The sequence below is a fragment of the Lepisosteus platostomus genome, chromosome 2, assembly GCF_059453375.1.
Source record: "Lepisosteus platostomus isolate fLepPlt1 chromosome 2, fLepPlt1.hap1, whole genome shotgun sequence".
Classification (NCBI taxonomy): Eukaryota; Metazoa; Chordata; class Actinopteri; order Semionotiformes; family Lepisosteidae; genus Lepisosteus; species Lepisosteus platostomus.
The window spans coordinates 34,986,705-35,009,680 of NC_142612.1; the positions used below are offsets into that span (position 1 = coordinate 34,986,705).

The window sequence follows — 22,976 nt, forward strand, 5'->3', positions numbered from 1 at the left end:
TCATTTTAGTTTCTTTTCTCTCCCAATAATTCCACAACATATTGTATGCTTATTGCTCTCACCCAATTATTTATTTTTTAGTCCTCCAGCATACACCTTTCCTTGCTTTTTTGAGGTCCTTATAGTTTCTGACTTGAATTGTCCAAGCTGGGCCAGCAGCCATATCACCCTGTAACTCACAACTGGCAGCCCACTGGAGCTAAGCAGGGATGAGCCTTGTCAGTACCTGGATGGGAGACCTTGTAGGAAAAACTAAGGTTGCTGCTGGAAGAGGTGTTAGTGGGGAAAGTAGGGGGCGCTCACCCTGCAGTCTGTGTGGGTTATAATGCCCCAGTATAGTGATGGGGACACTTGTAGCAATGGGAGGAGTCGTGCAGAGCACAAGGAAAAGTCAACACCACGTCTGAAGGGGCGGAGGCAATGGTGCGAGAACTGAAAAGAAAACAAAACAAAAAGGCAAAATAGATAATGTGCCGTTAAGTACAGCAGTTTGTACTGTTGTGTAGACCGGTGCCAAGGCTAGACTTACCTCTTCTAATGGGGTCCATCCTGGAAAAAGAACCCTTTTTGGCAGCGGGGGCCAGACTGGACTTACCCTATTTAGGGGAGTCAAGTCTGGGAGAGCAGGCACAAATTAAAATTAAACCTGTGGAAAAAGGTCAGCCTGCCTGGGGAGAGGTAGAGGACAGGACAGGCTAAAAAACAAGAAGAAAAATGGCTTAACAGAGGGTACAATCCTGCTGGTGTAGTGATCCTCCAGAGGTATGCCCTGCTCGTCCTCTTTGAGGGGGTTGCTCAGTGTGCCTTTAAAGAGCCCTCACAGCTGCAGCTCATCCTTGGTTAGTGAGTGCAGTTGTGTTTACAAAGGCAATGTGTCACCTTTCCTCCAGGGCTCCACCACAATGAACATGCCTCTTGCATGTAGTGCCACAGAAGAGACCCCTCTCAGCTTTCACTCTTCCCCCTGGAAGTCAACAGTCACTCAGGAGGAGAAGACTTGTCAGTCCCCCAAAAAGAGTTCTGAGAGGACTGATTGCTCTGGGATCATTATTTTTATCAGGTCTGTTTTCTGTGGGCACTGTCACCATGATCACATTGAGGAGACACATGTCAGAGTTACAATAAGAGATGCCTCAGATTAGTGATAAGCTATTCCAGCAGCAGCGTTCGGAAAGGTTAGGGAAAACATTACAGGGCACTATGCTGAGTCCCACCATACAGCAGTGTTAAATCGTACCCTCCACAATGACATCAACTGCGATTATACTTATGCGCAACAGGTCAGGATGTTGATGCAAGATCTGCTCAGGGAGCTTATTACTTCGAACTATTTCACATCTCCTGCTGAAAAAAATAGAAGTGGGAACAGATTGCCACCTACCTGGTTCCACCTTAGTAGAAAATATATTGCGGTAAGCTACTTCAGAGACTGTGCAACTGCTGCAAGCATACCTTGTGTAAAGTTTAGGAAGTGCTATTTCCATACATATCAAATCTGAATCCAGATAGGTTTTCTCTTGAACCTCCCTATTGTTAGTAGTAAAGGTATCTATAGACTTAAATCCATATTAAATGTTGGCTGCTGGAAAGGGAAATGCATGAAAAGTTAACCACCCTTCCACTCATAGCTTACCAAGACGCCAACCCAAGTCTGCATTTGCTTCTACTATGATGTGCATATCTATAAAGCATACTCACTGGGTGTGTCCCATTAAGCTGTTTTAAAGGGATTCCATCCAGAGATTGTTTGCTATCAGGAAGGCAAAACTGAAAGCTACCATTATGAGCCAGAGAGAGGTTGATGCACCCCAAGTAGAGCAGGTGGAATATAGATCGCTGGTCAGTAAACCACAGTTAAGTGTTATGGTGACCTATGACAGACATGATACAACTACCTACAGTAAGTGCAGCTAAAAAGTCAAATGATTTTTTTACATGTTCTTGAGGGAGCCATAGTGCAACTTGGTGATCTGGCATTGTATCACTTGGAATCAGATTGATATGAGACTGCAATTGAGATTACAGATGCCTTTAGGGGTAACACTGTTGAACTGGAGTATAGTCTATAGTATAGTATTGTAGTGTGCTCTCTGAAGGCACCAGTTCCGTAGGGTTTGAAATTGATTCTTTTGATGGCTTTAGAATCCAACCATGCGATATAACTCAAACAACGCACACACACAGGTACTAATACATGAGGATACATTTAATAATACATAGAATATGCATATAAACCTAACAGATCTTATCGAGAGGGTTATCAGAATACAAAAGGTATATATTCAGTCAGTTACAAAGTGTTACACATATCAAGAGGACATACGTTCAGTATATCATTCATTAAGACCGTTTCATAAATGAACTTGGTTATAACTTCTACATTAGATACTCAAAACAAGTACATAACTCTTAGGAATTAAATTGATATCAACTGATTGGGAAAACAATTGAATTCTCGAGCTGTAATGCATTGAAGTTGAATACTCATCCAATCTCTGGGGATTCAGATCTCCTGCGGGCACAAAGAAACAGTTGCAGGCTTGTTGCTGTCCAATCCGCGCTCTCTGGCTAGGTGCCAGGCTGTGCTGTGCGGCTTGCGACAGTGCGCTGCTGATGCTCACTGACCGGCTAGTTAGTGTTGGCTTTAACTAGCACAGTTTGTGCACAGGAGAAAAGATGACTGTGGGTCCCAGCAAGTCAGGAAGAGGACCGGTTCGTTCCTGATGAAGCGCTAGTTCTGAATACTGATTCAGCTGTCCATAGTTCCAACCTGTTCACGGGGCTTGCTGCTGATGCTAACCTCGGGTGGATCCTCTGGTTACTCTCTGGCAACCTCCGCTCTTGAGTCTTAGAACAAAGGAAAATTCTGTCACTCGGACACACTGGCCGTTCCGTGGTTGTCCGGGCTGAGTCTCAGGATGGTCAGGAGGCGCGCTGCGAGAATGTCCTGCCCTTGGGAACCTTCTGCTCCTGGGCCGTCCTGCCCTGGAATTCTCCTTTGAGATTCTCCCTTTCAGAAAAGTCCACTACAGGCTCTCTGTGTTACCTGTTTTTACCTGGAGGAACTTCAGCTCGTTCATTGGCTGAAAGTTTCATGGGCATCAGAATTCCACGTGGGTTACCCGGCCCTACCAGTCCCTGATTGGTTGATCAAGGTGAGCTATGAGTCACTTACTCCTGACACTTAGGAATGCAGTCCCGATGTCCATCTGGCACCCCTTAGACAGATAGGCGCCAATGGATGACCATTGATCATGATAGCCAGGCTTAGCTAAGTGCATCCCCATTTGGGAGCTGTCCCTTATCAAAAGAAAACATCTTAAATCAGCCTGCATGAATACTTTCTCTGTGGCTGCACCACAGAGATGGAGAGTGAGATGGGGCCTCACTTAGGAAAGCACAGCAATGCTTAATTCTGTCCTATTAACAAGCATTGCCGCTACAGACCCTACTGAACTGTTTTTGTTTTGGAGGACAACACCATCTCAAGACCCTGTAACCTTCAAAAATGGGGATATGCAAGGGCAAGGCCTATTAATTAATTTAGATTTAAGTTTTAATAAATATTTCTAACAAGTTTGTATGCCTGCACCAAAATGCCTGTTGCCTGTCGCAGGAATGTAGAGATTCTGTTATTTTCAACCTAGGATGACCTCATCTTTGCATGTGAGCAAGTGAGGGAGATAATCTTTTGGCTAAAGATCATTCCCGGTACAGTCCAGATCCAGTGTCAGTATTCCTTTAAGATAGATGTCCACTGCTGGCATCTTGATGTCTAGCAGAGGGACATAAACACATCTGGACATAATCTTAAAAGTCACAGGCCATGGTCAATCATCCAACAAGATGACTAGCCAATCAGGGACCTGCAGGGTGTGGGAACCCACTACACCTGGTGACTGCTTGACCAATCACCAGCTGTATTTTCTTCAGTTAAAAAGTGGGGCATAACCGCAAACCATGTTCCTCTTTCCGCCATAGCAACTTGTCTAAACTTTTGAGACTTTTCCCAAAGCGCTGAGTTAGAGGGTGAGCCCATACGTAAAGACAGAATTCTACCCAAGATCTAGCCTGCAGCAGGACTTCACAACCAGCTAGCTACCACCGTGCTGCATCCCCTCAATCACTGGAGCAGTTACACATTTACTAGCTGACAGAAATTATAAATGATAATGAGCAAAACGTGAGGAGGTGGGAGTTGTGTGTGTATATCAGTGGTGCTGCCTATATACCATTTGAAATGAATATGCAACAGTGATGTCGGGGTGGTGCGGTTGCTCTGTGGCTGGAAGGTTGCTGGTCCGTATCCCGCGGCCGGCAGAGGAATCCTATTCCGTGGGCCCCTGAGCAAGGCCCTTAATCCCAACTGCGCCAGGGGTGCCATATAAATGGTTGACCCTGTGCTCTGACCCCAAGCTTCTCTCCCTGTCTGTGTGTCTCATGGAGAACAAGTTGGTGTATGTGAAAAGACAAATTCCTTATACAAGAAATAGTATATGGCCAATAAAGTGATCTTATCTTATCTTGATGAAATTCTTTGTATGACATTAATACCTTTTTATTTGCCCAGGAAGTTTGGTTGTGGTTTGCTACAAATACATCCCCCCTAGTGGCAAAGCAACAAAAGTGGATGCCATTATCACAGACTGTGGTCACACACTTCAGCAACAGTATCCAGAAGCTCTAGCTTGGGAATTTGAAACAATGTAAATTGGAAATCACAATGTTCTACTGATATTCTACTGATATGTTAAGGGTCAAACCAGAAAAGACAACATGATGGTTAAGTGCTTTGTGAATTTTGAAGGGGCTTATGAATCCAAGATCAGACCACTGATTTCTAAGTCCGATTAGTAATGTAGTACATTTAATTATTATACAAGACGATTTAGGTGTGGACACACTAAAGTAAGGAAGAACTTCAGGTAGGATTTGAGTGTACAAAGAGGGAAGTGTTTCACCAAGGCACCTTACTATATATGACATAACAGTGATTACAGAGTTCATTAGTTTTTTTTGTACAATTACTGTGATTTTAAGGGAGCTCTCTTTTGAGAATAAAGACTGGACTGAAAAAGAATAAAAAGGAGAATTTAGAGGATGAAAACTTGTACATAAAGCAGGATTTGGAGGATGGATTTAAAGCTAATATACAGTGGTGTGAAAAAGTGTTTGCCCCCTTCCTGATTTCTTATTTTTTTGCATATTTGTCACACTGAAATGTTTCAGATCATCAAACAAATTGAAATATTACACAAAGATAACACAAATAAAATGCAGTTTTTAAATGAAGGTTTTTATTATTAAGGGAAAAAAAAATCCAAACCTACATGGCCCTGTGTGAAAAAGTGATTGCCCCCTAAACCTAATAACTGGTTGGGCCACCCTTAGCAGCAACAACTGCAATCAAGCGTTTGCGATAACTAGCAATGAGTCTTTAACAGCGCTGTGGAGGAATTTTGGCCCACTCATCTTTGCAGAATTGTTGTAATTCAGCCACATTGGAGGGTTTTCGAGCCTTAAGCGCTTTTTTAAGGTCATGCCACAACATCTCAATTGGATTCAGGTCAAGAGTTTGACTAGGCCACTCCAAAGTCTTCATTTTGTTTTTCTTAACAAATTCAGAGGTAGACTTGCTGGTGTGTTTTGGATCATTGTCCTGCTGCAGAACCCTAGTGCACTTCAGCTTGAGGTCACTAACAGATGGCCGGACATTCTCCTTTAGGATTTTTTGGTAGACAGCAGAATTCATGGTTCCATTTACCACAGCAAGTCTTCCAGGTCCTGAAGCATCAAAACAGCCCCAGACCATCACACTACCACCACCACATTTTACTGTTGGTATGATGTTCCTTTTCTGAAATGCTGTGTTACTTTTACGCCAGATGTAATGGGACACACACCTTCCAAAACGTTCAACTTTTGTCTCATCAGTCCACAGAGTATTTTCCCAAAAGTCTTGGGGATCATCAAGATGTTTTCTGGCAAAACTGAGACGAGCCTTTATGTTCTTTTTGCTCAGCATTGGTTTTCGTCTTGGAACTCTGCCATGCAGGCCATTTTTGCCCAGTCTCTTTCTTATGGTGGAGTCATGAACACTGACCTTAACTGAGGCAAGTGAAGCCTACGGTTCTTTGGATGTTGTTGTGGGGTTTTTTGTGACCTCTTGGATGAGTCGTCGCTGCGCTCTTGGGGTAATTTTGGTCGGCCAGCCACTCTTGGGAAGGTTCACCACTGTTCCATGTTTTCGCCATTTGTGGATAATGGCTCTCACTGTGGTTCGCAGGAGTCCCAAAGGTTTAGAAATGGCTTTATAACCTTTTCCAGACTGATAAATCTCAATTACTGTTTCTCATTTGTTCCTGAATTTGATTGGATCGCAGCATGATGTCTAGCTTTTGAGGATCTTTTGGTCTACTTCACTTTGTCAGGCAGGTCCTATTTAAGTGATTTCTTGATTGAGAACAGGTGTGGCAGTAATCAGGCCTGGGTGTGGCTAGAGAAATTGAACTCAGCTTTCCAAAGATGTGATAAACCACAGTTGATTTATGTTTTAACAGGGGGGACAGTCACTTTTTCACACAGGGCCATGTAGGTTTAGATTTATTTTTCCCTTAATAATAAAAACCTTCATTTAAAAACTGCATTTTGTGTTTACTTGTGTTATCTTTGTCTAATATTTCAATTTGTTTGATGATCTGAAACATTTCAGTGTGAAAACATGCAAAAAAATAAGAAATCAGGAAGGGGGCAAACACTTTTTCACACCACTGTACTTAGAAAACTCTGGAACAGCATGAAAAGAATGACAGTAATGTCCCTTATCAGGAAACCTTTAGTGATTGACAAAGAATTTCAGTTTTTAAATGAACAAAATGTTTTTTATCATGTATGTTAAAACAGATAACAGGAAATGTTTTAGTATTATAAAGTCACTTTCATTTTACAGTTCAGACAGGGTTATCATTAATGTAGACCAAGTCCTTTATATTTTTCAGTGTACAAATGTTTGTAATTCAGCTGGTTCTTATAATATAAATCCACTTATTTTGTAGTTCTTTGCAAGAGAATTAGCTAAATTTTCCAGATGTCTGTAGATAAGCATACTATACTGGTAATAAGGAAAACCTCTGATATTATACCCTCCCTAAGAAAACCTGTCTAAGCGATCACTATTTTAGACTAGTTGCTCCTACATCAGTTTTGGTTACATCATTTAATAGGATCTTGGTTCAGAATTGGACTGCGTCTGTCAATGGTAAATGTAGTTTTTTATCAGTTTTTCTTATAAACAAGGGTGAAGCACAGAAGATGCAGTAATTACCCTCACTCATCTTTATTTTAAAGCATTTGGACTAATATTATCCGACCAGACATTTTATCTAAAATTATTCAAATACAGATCACCCCATTACAGATATTTTGGTTCATTCAGGAAGTTCTTACAAGAAGTTGCAGTGGTTTAAAGTTAATAATACACTTTTTCTGAGGTAATAATTGTGGAGCACCCCAGGATGTGTGAAGCTCACAAATCTTCTTCTTTTCAGAAAGAAAATAGTGATGTATTTAAAATTGAAGTGTTATATCAGTAACACTCAAGAGATTCATGGGTGGACTATACAAAACCAGTTGACAAATATAAAGTTTCACAAAGCTGTAAAAAAAGTTTCTTCCAGCACATCATGTAATGAGACTGAAAGAAACAAAAAGCACTGTCTGTTTCTGCTTTTGGCTAATGCCGATGGAAGGAATCCTGAATGTGAAGTGAGGATCCTGAAGTCATGAGTGAGTGAACTAACTTCCCCTCCTTTAGTTAAAAGTTCAATAACCTCAAAACCCCACCATTCGGTAGCAGGGATCAGGTGATCCATTCACAACAAAGCACACGCCTACAGCTTGCTTGCTTATAGATATTTGTTTTTCTCTCAGTCCAACTCACTGGAGATGACTTACAAGCTTGCGTTTTAAATGAGACGTCACAATTAGGCAAGACTCCAAAGTCCGTTGATTTATTGTTGAATAGTGATACCACCATACCACAGTTCACTTTGTAGTGAATGCAGCACTGCAGCAAAACATTATTGCAAGTTTGGAAAACAGGATTCCCTTTTAAAAAGGTCTGTTTTTGCTTTTTTCCAGATGGGTACATGGTAGCTGAGAGATTTCAGCCTGTTTAGTGTAACTCAGTCTCAGGTCTTGAGGAATAGAATGAATATAGCTCAGCTAAGGTTTGGTCTGCTGTCTTCTTAATCTGTTGTCCTTAGTGTTACAAATCTACTGTATGTTTATCAGTTGTTGTTTATTTTGTTTTTCTCATTTAATAAGTTCATAACTGTTGTGTTTTTTTAAATGGCACCTGATAAATATGCTTTATGAACAATATTTATGGTGAAATATTAATTTGCATAACTGCCCAAATCTGATAAAGTATCATGATCCTCAGTGACACTGTGACATGATTGTGACCTGAATGACATGTGATTTCAGTTGTGAACTTGTTTCTGGCACCCACAGAAAGCCATTTATATGTGAATGATGAGTCTGGACATACAAAAAACAGCTCTGGTTTCAAATCAGGAAAGTAGCTTGTTCTCTGGTTTCAGTAATGACACATTTTCCATTCTCTGGCTAGAATTTTCATAGCCATAGTCCAGCTATCGATGGATGTAAGTGGTACAAGTTTTTAACATGTTTTATAATTAAATGGACAGTATAAGGAGCTTTTTACCCTCCATTATGTACATATCGGTAGATAGAGAAAAGAGCTTTTGTGTTTTTCCTCCTGGTCACACTATTCTCATTGCACAGATGATGAATACAGTGTGTCTATGACCTCTGATCCCCTCCAGGCTTCAGTGTATAATAATATATATATAAAAAAGATTTAGAACTTAATCATGGATTTTAATTATTTCATGTGATTAATAAAAAAGTGAATTGTTCTTACTGGATTGTTTCCACTGCCCCCAGCATTTTTGCTACAGATATTTAGTCAGGGCTCCAGACTAAAAAAAATACTTGGGTGCCACTGGCTCCTAAAATGAAAAATTTAGGAGCCAAATGATTTTTTGGCTAGTTCATATTAACATAAAAAGACTTACTGTGTCCTCTGTTCTATGCCTGTAGGTCTGTCCTCCTCTTTTATTGCCTGAATCTTGCCCTCCTCCAACTATGTACTCTTTTTGTTAGAACAGTGGTTCTCAAATTATGGTAGTTTGTGTCGAATATGCAACCTACATACTATGATACAGCACGCTAATACTTGAGTGGACACTAGAGCTTCTATTTAATTCTGTACCATTGTATAGGAATTCGTGCTACAAACGTAAGTGACCAATTGTATTTAAAAAAAGCAAATAGGGAGGTAGGAGAATGTGCGTGATTTTGGAACAATGTCAATGTTGTAAGCACAGGAAAGCATAGAAATGCGTACTACAACGCTGGCAATCTTGTGAGCACAGGAAACCGTGATAGATAACAGAAAAATATTTAAGAACTTTTCTAGATTAATTTGAGAAAAATGAGCGTCTCTGTTTCGCTCCCATGCGCGTTAAATAAAAACTTCTTTTTAACTTCTGAGACGGACTCCTGAAGCAGAAACGGGGAAAAATGCAAGCTTGCAGATTGCTAAAGCAGGTAAGCTCCATACTATTTGTGAAGAACTTTGTTTACCATTGGCAAAAGAGCTGACACGTATTATGCGTGGAGAAAAAGATGAAAAGCTAAACAGCTCAAACTGCAGCTCACGATTGTAATCCCTCCCCCTTAATGGCGGTCTGGCTCTTTCACACTTGATTTTGTGCACCTGCTCCCTGTTCCTGCCCTTCCATACAAAAGCCAGACGTTCACTCTGTTCTGGGCTCTGCCCTGGAACACGGATGCCCAGAGGCCCGCCTACCACCGAGTCGCCCTACGTCCGTGGCTCGAGGGCTTAGGCCTCCTATCGGCATCCTGAACCAGCCGAGTTCGGGACTTGGAGCACCTGGTCCTGTTACCCCTTTTATCTTCCCGACCCTTCGCCGGATCCCGCTCTGGTTTTTAACTGGATCACCCGGCTCTGGACCTTTGCCTGCACTAGATTTCCCTTCTGACTCCCTTTGGACTGTTTGCCTGGACCACTCCCCCCCGAGCACCTGCGCACCTCCATCACACCCCCCTGTTTGTCTATCAGCCCAGTTCCTCGTCTCCTCCCCGTGTTTGTTCACTCCCTTCCAGATTGTGCTGTCTGTATAGGGTTCTAAAAACGCTTCGTAACACCTGCTGCCCCCTCCGTGACAGTCACTCATAGAATTATTGATATGGCAGAAGATGTCAAAAGTACGCTGATAGAGATGAGCAGATGCTTTTCACTGCAATTAGATTTGCTCGTTTCCGTTAGATACGAGTTTGAGGGTACGTCCCATGAGGACTTTCTGTTCTGTAAGCCGCTACCAACAGGAACTACAGGACAGCATGTATTTCAGCTTCTGAATGAATTTATTGAAGCGAATGGCATCGACTGAATATAATGCGTCGGAGTTTGTACAGACGGTGCTAGAGCAATGACAAGTTGACACAGCGGTGTAGTTGCACGAATTATAGAGGTTGGTCCAGATATGAAGTGAACGTACTGCAGCATCCAATGCAAGGCCTTGGCAGTCAAGAAAATGCCAGATGATTTAAAATCTGTTAGACTCTGTTGTGACTTGTATCAAGGCTCGACCAATTACTTCGCATCTGCTTTGCTTGACTAAACAGGCTCACCCCTCTCACTGAAATGGTGCTTTTTTATTTATTTTTAATTGTTGTTCCTGTTGTCATTCTGTAAAGCGCTTTGAGAAGCCACCTTTAAAGGCGCTATATCAAATAAAGTTTATTATAATCTTTATTATATGTGTATGTGAGTGTGTGCGCGTGGGTGCTCAAGTTGGTAATTGAGATTTGCTGTGGTTTCTATGAGAAGATGACTTGTACTGTAGGTGGTACTTGGATGCTTTGGTTTAATCAGGGTTGGTACTTGGTCCAAAAAGTTTGAGAACCACTGTGTTAGAACATTAAAACAATATACAGTCACAAATAGAGTGTCTGCTCATCAGATTCTGAGCCAGTGTCACTGACCATCAAAATATCAGTGTCACTTGGCAATCCTGTATACTGAGGCCTCCTCTTCCGCTTGTACACAGGGCCTCACACAGGGCTCAGGATCAAACTGCTAAAGTGAAGGGCCTTCTGAGCTGATCCTGATTAAATCCTCCAATGTTGAGATATTAAATGAATTGCATACTTTTCATTTTATTCTGTTTTGTGGAGAAAAGCCTCGTTCACACTGTGCAGCTGATATGGGTAGCACAAACATGTTCTGAACTAAATGCAAAACATTCCTGAAATCTGTACAGTAAGGCTCTTTTGTCAAGATTACATTTAATTACATTTTCAGTTCCTTAAAGTCTCGGCTGTTTTCTCACAGGTGCCTGTGCTAAATGAGGCACACTTCGCAATTACACAATCACGAGCTTCAATCAGTATGCTTCTGACTCTCTCCATTTTTTTTGTGATTCTTTATAGAAATGATTCGGCCCTTTTCCCTGCAACTTCCTGACCGGCTTTAGAACAAAAGTCGCAATACATCAAATCGCTTGATTTAGACGGTTATTTCAGATGCACTGTCGTCCATGCTCACATTAAGTTCGCTGGATGAATTTTGAGGATCCATTGTGGTGGTCGAAGATCCAACGTGAGATGCATCAAACTCTTTAAAGAAAGTCTGTAATTTTGCGCTTCGCCATTGTTAACAGATCAGCTAGCGTGTGAAACATTGTAGCCTGTGTTCTAGTGCATAGCTTCTTATCTTGCTACCTTTTAACCAACAGTCACTACTGTGTGCTGTGATGAAGGGACGTAAAGGCATGCACTCCAAAGATGTAATTAAGTAATGCATCATCATCAGATGAAATTTGACCGTATTGACACAAAATCAAGTTTTGGTGTCTGTCGCTAATAGTGACTAGATTTTAAATTATTGTCGCAAACTAGAGAAAACTTTTACTTTCATTTAAAATATGTGTGAAATCTCATCCTGAGATCTACTTGACTCACTCTTCAAACAAATAGTGAGAGTCTAGTCTGCTAGTATACATCCTAGTAGATTACTTTCTCTGAGACTCTTACAAAAATTATTTAATACATACTTGCATATGTAGAAGTGTCCTGTGATTGCTTTTGGGTGTACATGGATGATGCACTCATATGTAAATGGTATGAATTGGCCATTTAACAAGCTGCTTCTGCTCAGTGTTGATTCCCAGGTTACTGTCAGGCAAGATGTACTTTATTGGGAGATCTAAATAGCCAGGCAGGGTTTGAGGGTTTTGTTTTACGGAACTGGATGATGACTACTGTAAGTTACCTCTAGTTCAAACTTTAGCATATTTACTTGCATGGTTCTATTAAAGGAAGCACTGTTAAGCTGCACTGTGCTATTAGATCTCTGTCAGCCTGGATAGATGTTTTTGTTTACAGAATTTTCAGCTCCTTTTATTTGCTTTACATTTTCCTGTATTATGTTATTTTTTGTTTTTATTAGTTTAGTGACACTGTTCGAAACACTAAACAGATATGTGTATTAGTCTTTTGGGTTTGCAGAGGAATACAAAAAGGAATACAAAAAGAATTGTCATATTTTGGATGGTATTAAAGGCAAAATTACGCTCAGCAGAAATTGAGACAGTCATCATGTACTGTGCAGGAACATGGAGACATTGTATTGATTGTCAGCATTATGTATTCAAGTGTTAAAGTTAAAACTTTAGAGTTGGTGTTTTATTTTTATCATTTTATACCACTGCAGAATTCTCTGAAGAGCTCTGAGGTGGATAGAATTACAGATTTTCATATTTTAGGAGATGCAAATACAATGTTTTCATGGAATGTGCTGGATCTTTGAATATCACAGACTAAGCGAGCAGATGGCAGTATGCCTACTGGGTGAAAGGCTCTCCTCTTCGTTTTGATGTTAAAGCTAAAGGGAACCCCTCTGCATAAACAAAAAGAGATGGTAGAAGAAGAGTATAAGATTAGAGTACAAGATAACATTCTTGCATTAGTATTAAAGGCAGAGTAAGGAAAATAAATACAAGAACACATTACATTGTGTTCAGTGTTTTTATGTTCAATTTTGTGGACATAAGTTGATAATTTGATACAGTAGTTGTGACACCCCCTGGCTATATCATAACAAGACCTTTAAAATAGGTAAGTCCAGGACATCAGACACACTAAAACATCCATAAGGTTCAAAAACAGTGCTTTATTTACAGGAAAAAACATCATAAACCAAAACAAAAACCTAATCACCTTTTTGAGCTCCTAGCTGGTTCCTTTAGTCTGTGACTCTAATACTGGGCTGTTAAACCGCTTACCAGCTTCTAAAATAATTACATTTCAGTCTTTCCCTGAAACTCTTCACAGATTTCTTATAAACAAATCCAAATCAAATTAAAATTGAAATGTATTTTTTAGCATGACCAATGAATTAAACACTGTTACCAAAGCAGCTACAAATAACACAACAATTACAGACATTTACAGTACAAACACATAAAACATTATTGTGAGATAGATTCACTTTCTGTTGTTCAGAAGATCACATACTGGGCTGCCAGCTCTGAGTTTCCTTTCTCTGTCCCCAGTAGGATCGGATGTTGGTAGGCTGTTATGATTCTGGTACGTGTGGGAATTCTGTGCTTAGATTTGTCATTTTAGGGAAGAACATTTGTCCAATGTAGTGTTTCTGACAGTGCTGCAGAAAGTAAATCTCAGTTTCTGAATCTTCCTGCAGGCAGCTGGAGTCTGCCTGTGTCTCCCAGTTTCTATGGTCAGTGGTCATTGAGGCATTACTTTCTTAGTTTATTAGAGTTTCTCTTTGCTGTCTGTCACCCAGGTCAGATACTGGACCACTGTGTATTGTCTTTTTATGGTCCTGTAGCATTCCAGTTTGTGTTGTGTTTGTACATGTGTCCCAATGAGTAAGGTGTGGTTGTTTGGCTTCTGCTTTGATTTAGTTGATTTTGATTTGTGTTGTTTTAGTTGTGCTACCCTGGTTGAGCTTTAGGACTGTGTGGCTGAGGAGGCTGTTCTGTGGCAGTTTTTGGCTTAGCTGGGCCTTGTGATCATAGGAGTTCTGGTTATGTTGTTACCAATATTTTATTGCTTTCTTCTATATATTAATTATCAGTCTGGATTAACCTAATTTGGCCCTGAATTGATTGGTTTTTGCACTAAAGACATAATTTTACAGAAGTCTGTGTGTAGGCCTTTTTAGTGTTGTCATGGTCTGTGATTTGCCCCCGCAAGTCACTACAATAGAGGGCAATGGGTTGGATTACACTTTCAAATATTCACAACCAGTGGGGGTGGATATTGAAGAGTCTCCTTCTTCTAATAATATGTAAAACCCTGGACACCTTCTGCTTCAGTGCCCTTAATGTGAAGTCAAAACTCCCAGATGAGCTATTGTCTCAATAGCTAAGATACTTGTAACTGGTTGTGTGTGCCAGATCATGTTCTCTGAGACTAGATATAATTTTCATAATCTCAAGACTCACAGTTTCTTGGTCTGTCTACCTCCCTCTTACATGGCTGCACACATAGGATCTGCTCTCTGACCTACAAATAGCAGATAATCACTAACACAGAAAAGCTGTCTGGTTTTTAGACTGTCACCTGACTGTCTTCCAGCAACTGGTCTGGTGACTGAGAGCAGCAGCTCATTCCCCCTAAGCTTCCTGTGAAATGTGGTCCTAACAGGACTGCCATTTTGTCTGAGCCTGCTGTGCTTACAAAGGGCAAATACATTATTTAATAGGTAAGAAAATATTCAGGTATAGGTTTTCCATTTAAAAAAGTGAATGTAATATAACACTTTACAGTAGAAATAGATATAGTTTCTTTTATCAGAATGTTGAGATGTTTTTTAGATGTCTTTCATCTATGTCTTATATTTTGTTGGTTGTGTCCTGCCAAGGGACTGTAAATGTAAATTAGTCTTTTATCTAACTGCTTAAGAGCTGCACCACTTTTTTTTTTACTCAAACAAATAAGTTACTAGTTTAGGGCTGTAAAAATGATCACCAATGAAGAATGGATGGATTGAGACCTGTTAACTGAAGGTTCCTGAAGGTACCTCTCACAGTTTTCATTTAAAGCCCTTGCCTTTAAAACAGGAATATCATGTATTTTAATATATAATTTATTAAGATGAAGCAATGCCATATAACATGCTGTGTTATAAATTTTTCTTAAATTCATTCATCGCTGAAAGCTAGTTTAGATTTTGATGTCCTGATATCCTGTCTCCAATATGTAAAAAATGTGCACCAAAATGCTTTCCTAAAATCAGTATACTACAATATACAACTCAATAGAAAATCAGTATTTTATAACCCTCACGTTAAAAAAAAAGTTTGATATGAATACAGATGCAGCCAAAACGAGCGGGGTACGCTGCGGTAAAACGCGGTGGGTGTGTCGAATCACAACGTGTCATATCGCGTCATACCGTATAATACCACAATTATTGCAGATTGCATTAGTTTCCAATCATACAAAGTAAGTCACAGCCACAAGTAACTAACTAACAAGGACAGGACATTAGCTAGCCAATATGAAAAAGGAATAAATGACTTGTTTTTTGTTTATTTCTTTAGCACATTTATAGTAACATTTCCATCGATCGTACAAGCATTGGAAACCTGTCCAATCCCTGACACAGACAGCACTGCTCATGTTACCAAGCATCAGAAAACAGCTAAAAGGCAGTACTATCTAAATTTTCAGCGCTCAGCACTATTTTTATTATATTTGTGTAAGTGTGTGTGCGCGCATGCTAATGTTGGTCATTGAGATTTTATGTGGTTCCTATGAGAAGATGACTTGTAGGTGGTACTTGCATGCAACAGTTTAATCAGTGGTGTTACTTGGTCCAAAAAGTTTGAGAACCACTGTCCTAGGGTATAAAATGATAAAACATGCACAGAAAAACCTTTTGTCATCCATCAGCATGGGGAAGGTCAAAGATCTAACAACAGAAATGAGGCAAACCATTACTGATCTTCACAAAGCAAATAATGGGTACAACAAAATAAGGAAAACTTAAAAAATATCAATATCGACCGTTAGAACAATAATTTAAAAATTCAACACCACTGGAACAGTGGATAATTTGTCAGGAAGAGGATGCAGGACCATCTTGTTTCCCCACGCACAGTGAGAAGGATGGTGAGGGTGGCAAAGAAAAATCCAAAGGTTTCGGTTAAAGAAATACTAGTATTGGTTGCATTGTGGGGCCATCCCGTCTCAAAAATGACTATTAGACGATACCTCCATGCCAACTAACTATTTGGAATGATTGCCAGAAGAAAGCCCCTACTGTTGCAGAGAAACAAATAGTGTTTGCCAAACACTATTGGCACTTTAACTGGGGTCAGATTTTACCAAAGTTGAACTTTTTGTACACAGTCATCACAGGTTCAACTGATTCACAAACTGACAGTTTAAGACAGAACAAAAGCATTTGTGAAATTACATTGATTGGCCCCCACTGCATTCAGCAGTCTTCGGAAGATAACGAAAAAGCCTGTTAATAAAATTATCGCAACCTTTTTCTTTCAGCTCTCCCTCCCAGAACCTGTTAATGGCAATGATGAGTTCTACCTTTGTGCTCAGTTTTCCCATATTCCTAATATAGTCTTTGAGTGAATGCCATACCATTTCTACAGTATTTAAATCAGAGGATATAAGCTTACTTCCAATAGCTCATTGAAAAGCAGAACCTGTTAATTGCTAAGATGAGTTCTTGATTTGTGCTCTTCTGTTTTGGAACTTATTGACTTTTGAAACTTACTGGGGGTAGACCACATATGTAAATTTTGACAGGTCCAGAGGCAAAAGGACCTTAACTTGTAATATCTAGAAAATTATTATAGATATGGTGAATCAGGGATTCACAATTCTTACATTGTATGATTGGAAAATAATATGTGATTGGATAAACTAAATACTCCAAACAAAAATATATTTGTTACCTCTGCTTTAGTTATTTGTGATGCAATAAAACAATCTGATTAAACAAGGGAGTGCGATGTTATTTTTTGTTAATGAAAAAAAAGATATTTTCAGTTTCTTTCTTTCAATTAGATTGTATGATTAGCATCACACAACATGGGGTTATTGTTACACCCAGATCATTGTTACAGCAAGGAGCAGTTAGCATCCAGTGTTACCCAGGGCAACTAGTACCTTATAGCTGCTCAAGAGGGCCTTTATTTTATCAATCAGGCAGATCCTCCCAATCTCAATCATGCATTTTTTTCCCCAATCACCTTGTTTCTTCCCTAGATTGACGAGTACTGAATCAGCTGGGCTGTTCAGCCATCACTGCTTTATTGTGGCTCATACGTTTTTAACTATTTGTTTTCACCTTGTCCTCCAAATCCCAGCCTTTTTCTGCAGCCATTTCCAGACAGTCTCATTCCACTGAGAGCCTTAGCATCATTTCAAACAGCTTCATTTCAGTCTCTCCAATTGTACCTGCAGTAATCAATCAAAATCTATCATTTCTAAGGGCTATAATCACAACAACAACAATTATTATTTTTGCTTACATAGCACTTTTTGGACATTTTGCTCAAAGCATTCAAATGGACAGATTATCAGGAGGCCATTATTGGTAAATGCTGTGGTGGGAATTTGGCCCGGACACCAGGGATAACACCCATACTCTTTTCGAGAAACGCCCCAGAGATTTTCAATGACCAGGAAGAGTTAGGACCTAAGATTTACATCTCATCAGAAAAACAGTTTTTTTCAGCATAGTATTCTCCCCTTCAATATCCTGGAGCATAAGGAATTACTCTAAGAAACAAGTTCCACAAACACAACTTTTAACACTGCACTGTTTGTATGATTAAAGGGGGTGCAACACCATTATTATCAAAATATTGTGTGGTCTATTGAAAACAGAAAATCTTTCATTCAAAGCATGTACTATACTTTTAAAATGTTGGCCACATGAACTTAATATTTGAACAAAGACTAGAATTTCTGATATGCCTCATAGAATCACATGAATTAGTATGATACACTATGGATTTAAAGCCAGTACAGTAAATTATGTGTGAAATACATTGTTTCCTGATTACTTATTGTTAAAATTTGCATTAAGACAAAATACATATTTTCTCAATGCAGATGTAAACCTGAAAGAGGCACATTGCTTTCATACAAGCAATAATAATGTGTTTTTTTCACCATAGACAAAAAAGAAAAAGGACAAACTTGAGTGTAAAACAAATTTTAGAATTGATTGAAAAATTAGAAATGGGAATATCAATCGCAGGTGTTTGTGAGGAATATTGTATGAAGAAACAAACTGTGTCTGATATTTGCAAAGCAAAAGAGAAGTTAAAAATGTTTTTTAATGTGTGATGCAGATGCTCCAAATAAGCCAAGGAAACATATGAAGATGGCACAAGAATCTTCACTGGAAGATGCAATGTTAATGTACGAGGGGTAGAGTTGAAATCTGCAGCAAACAATAGCAAATCACATGGAAATCTATTTCTAAGCGAGTGATTTTATTTATTATTTATTATTATTATTTTCTAATGCATGATATGTAATATATGGTGAAATTTGCCATTTTTCACATAAATACGGGTGGCATTGTGCTTCAAAATATATAATTTGTTATTTAACGGACTTCTGATTTCACATAGACGGTATTTTATGGATATTTGGATTGAATGGACATTCGACAATATCGGACACCCCTTTCCCAATTAGTCCAATCGAGAATATACTGTAAAATGTTTATAAAGAAGGTGGAAAACTGTTGTATATTTTGTTTTATTTAGCTACCACACCATCTACAGTAGGTATAAAAACAGAAGTATAATGTACGGTATGTATTACATTATACTTCTGTTTTTATTTTAAACTGCCTAAAAATTCCCTTTAGCTGTACATTCCAAAATTGCATATAAGCAGATTTAAACATGCACAGTAGAAATATTAAACAAAACAATTGTTTTAATAACATCTAACGCACCACAAGTGCCACCTATTGATGGTCAATGAATCACCAAACATACCGTGCCACATTTCAGGTGAAGCATTTGGAAGAAATGAGGCACATTCTGAGTGGAGGTACAAATATATATTATCTCAAAAAACAAATAGCTGTCTTTCATTCATGGACATTAGCTTACATACAGATGCAGCCATTCCAAATGTGCAGTACAAACCCGTACCGGATGCAATTACCCACAAGTCACTGTCTTGTACCGCGGTACATGATTAGCTGGCCAAAATGACCGACAGGGGCACTCATGGTGCATTGGTCGTTAGCAAAAAAGATTTAATCATTTAATCTCTTTACTGTGCATGTTTTAATCTGCTTAGTATTGAGTATTTATATGGAGTTTTACAACTAAAGGGAAATTTTAGTAGCTGAGCATAAAAAGAAGAGGAGCATAAGGCATTTGATAGTCATAAACTATATTAATTTAGAAACATAAACATATTATGTAAACCGTATATGGCTGGTATTGGTTGTTTAAAGAAAAAATACACACCAGTATTCCACTTTCTTCCTAAACATTTTAAGCATCAAAATGTTTAGGAAGAAAGTCTTACATGTGGTTATTTTAGAAATGTTTTTACGTGCTCCTTGTGACTATATTAAGTTTATATACTGTACTTTGTAAAAAGTTATAATGTTTTAACCTTTTCTGAGAATATGCTCGTTATCGGAGTAAACAAAAGCATATGTTTAAAATTTGACTAATAGGGAATATAATATGGAAATTGCGTATCTTAAGGAATTAATAACGATATAATTATATTCATGTACTGTATCTCAAATAGTAGTAGAATACACTTGGATATGTGGGCTTCAGTTTCACTCCTTTCCATGTGATTATGTCTGTTGCGTGATGGCTTAAGCATGTGCCTTATAAGCCTGAGGTCTGGTGTTCGAACCCAGCTGTCGCCATGAGTTTTCTTTTAACAAAATAAACATTTCTTTGAAAAACTAAAATAACAAATATTATGGACACTATATTGACATTTTTAGGTCGAAGCTAAGTCATTTATTAATAACAACAAATAATTTGAAGGTGCTACTACTGTCATTCTTACTGATAATAAATATTATGATAGATACTTTATTGATCCCATGAGGGAAATTGCAGTGCAACAGCAGCTTAACACAGACAACACAGACACAGTGTAACGAATGATACAATAATAATAATACAAGTAGAAGAGTTACTCGCAGTCCAGAACACACAAAGAACAGAACAAAACCAGAACAGAACAGTACACAAAAAAGTCATAATGCACAATATGACTATAAATAAATATAAATGTATTGCACAGGTCCCTGGCATATATTGCTCAAAAACAGTTTTAAAACGGGAAAAGAAAAAGAAAAGATGTATCAGTTTACTGTTCAGTCCAGAAACAGGTCACTGTCAATGTTGCCTCTGCCCAGACGCAAGGTGGATGTGTTGTACAGTCTTATGACAGAAGGCAAGAATGACCTCCTGTAGCGCTCCCTGTCGCACCGTGGATGAATCAGTCTATTGCTGAACGTGCTCTTCATTTCTACAAGCGTGTCATAGAGGGGATGGGAGACGTTGTCCATGATGGCCTCTAGTTTGGACACCATTCTCCTCTCAGCCACTGCCTCCAGGGGGTCCAGGCCAGACCCAATGACAGAGCTTGCTCTCCTGTTTAGCTTGTTCAGCCTGTTGGAATCCACTGCTCTAATCCCAGAGCCCCAGCATACCACCGCGTAGAAAATGGCGCTCGCCACCACCGACTGATAGAACATATGCAGCATTTTACTACACACATTGAAGGACCTGAGCCTCCTCAAGAAGTAAAGTCGGCTCTGACCCTTCTTGTAAATGGCCTTGATGTTCTTAGACCATTCCAGTCTATCGTCGATGTGCACTCCCAGGTACTTGTACGAGTCCACCATCTCCACGCCACTCCCATGGATGTAGACATGAGTAGGTTGGACCCTCTTCCTCCTGAAGTCTATCACCAACTCCTTAGTCTTTGCTACATTCAATTGCAGGTGGTTCTCCCCACACCACTCCACAAAGCTGCTGACCAGTCCTCTGTACTCTTCCTCCTGCCCACCCTTGATACATCCCACAATTGCAGAGTCATCTGAGAACTTCTGCAGGTGGCATGACTTTGAATTGTATTTAAAGTCTGAGGTATAGAGGGTGAAGAGGAATGGAGAAAGAACAGTCCCTTGAGGAGCCCCTGTGTTACTTACTACCTGTTCAGACACATAATTCTGAAGTCTCACAGACTGTGGTCTGCCTGTCAGGTAGTCAGTGATCCACGAGATCATGGAGGCGTCGACTTGCATCTCCTCCAGCTTCCTCCTTAGAAGTTAGGGCTGGATAGTATTGAAGGCACTTGAGAAGTCGAAAAACATAATCCTTATGGTGTTGCCAGCCTTGTCCAGGTGTGAGTAGGCCCTTTGCATCATGTAGATGATTGCATCCTCCACACTGTAGCAGCGAGGCTTATTAATAAGAAAGAATTAAGTGTTCTGAGCCTTCCCAAATGAGGCCCCATTTCTCTGTTCATCTCTGTGGTGCAGCCACAGAGAAACTATTCATGCAGGCTGATTTAAGATGGTTCCTTTGATAAGGACAGCTCCCAAAGGGGGATGCACTTAGCTAAGCCTGGCTATCATGATCAATGGTCATCCATTGGCGCCTATCTGTCTAGGGAGTGCCAGATGGACATCTGGACTGCATTCCTAAGTGTCAGGAGTAAGTGACTCATATCTCACCTTGATCAACCAATCAGGGACTGGTAGGGCCAAGTAACCCACGTGGGACTCTGATGCCCATGGAACTTTCAGCCAATCAACGAGCTGAAGTTCCTCCAGGTAAAAACAGGCAACACAGAGATTTCAGAAGGGAAGATTCAGTAAGATTCAGAAGGGATTCAGTAGAATTCTGTGGACTGTTCTAAAGGGAATTCAGAGGAGAATTCCAGGGCAGGACGGCCCAGGAGCAGAAGGCTCCCAAGGGCAGGACATTCTCGCAGCGCACCTCCTGACCATCCTGAGACTCAGCCCGGACAACCACGGAACGGCCAGTGTGTCCGAGTGCCAGAACTTTCCTTTGTTCTAAGAGTCTAGAGTGGAGGTTGCCAGAGAGTAACCAGCAGCAGGCCTCGTGAACAGGTCAGAACTGTGGACAGCTGAATCACTATTCAGAACTAGCTCTTCATCAGGAACGAACCGGTCCTCTTCCTGACTTGCTGGGACCCACAGTCATCTTTTCTCCTGTGCACAAACTTTGCTAGTTAAAGCCAACAGTGAGCATCAGCAGCGCACCGTCGCAAGCCGCACAGCACAGCCTGGCACGGAGCCAGAGAGCGCGGATTGGACAGCAACAGCCTGCAACTGTTTCTTTGTGCCCGCAGGAGATCTGAATCCCCAGAAATTGGATGAGTATTCAACTTCAATGCATTACAGCTCGAGAATTCAATTGTTATCCCAACCAGTTGATATCAATTTAATTCCTAAGAGTTATGTACCAGTTTCGAGTATCTAATGTAGAAGTTATAACCAAGTTCATTTATGAAACGGTCTTAATGAATGATATACTGAACGTATGTCCTCTTGATATATGTAACACTTCGTAACTGATTGAATATATATCTTTTGTATTCTGATAACCCTCTCGATAAGATCTGTTAGTTTTATATGCATATTCTATGTATTAATAAATGTATCCTCGTGTATTAGTACCTGTGTGTGTGCGTTGTTTGAGTTATGTCGCATGGTTGGATTCTAAAGCCATCAAAAGAATCAACTTTGTGATTTACTGCTACAATTAATAATTGTCTCAGTAAATTCCCAAACCCTACAGAACTGGTGCCTTCAGAGAGCCACTATGATT

At 39.8% G+C, this 22,976-nt stretch overlaps 1 protein-coding gene across 14 annotated transcripts in view; it reads left to right on the forward strand.

The window, feature by feature from the left end:
- agpat3 (1-acylglycerol-3-phosphate O-acyltransferase 3) overlaps positions 1 to 22,976 on the forward strand; it is a 107,040-nt gene that overhangs the window by 23,426 nt on the left and 60,638 nt on the right. For 2 of the 14 annotated variants that reach the window (XM_088607307.1, XM_088607315.1), the window contains exon 1: positions 7,943 to 8,117. The exons of 11 other annotated variants lie outside the window; for them this stretch is intronic. The gene's annotated coding sequence lies outside the window, so the exon portion shown is untranslated. Of the gene's footprint in view, positions 1 to 7,941; positions 8,118 to 22,976 lie in introns of those variants that run through there. One more of the 14 variants, XM_088607324.1, reaches the window with a different exon arrangement.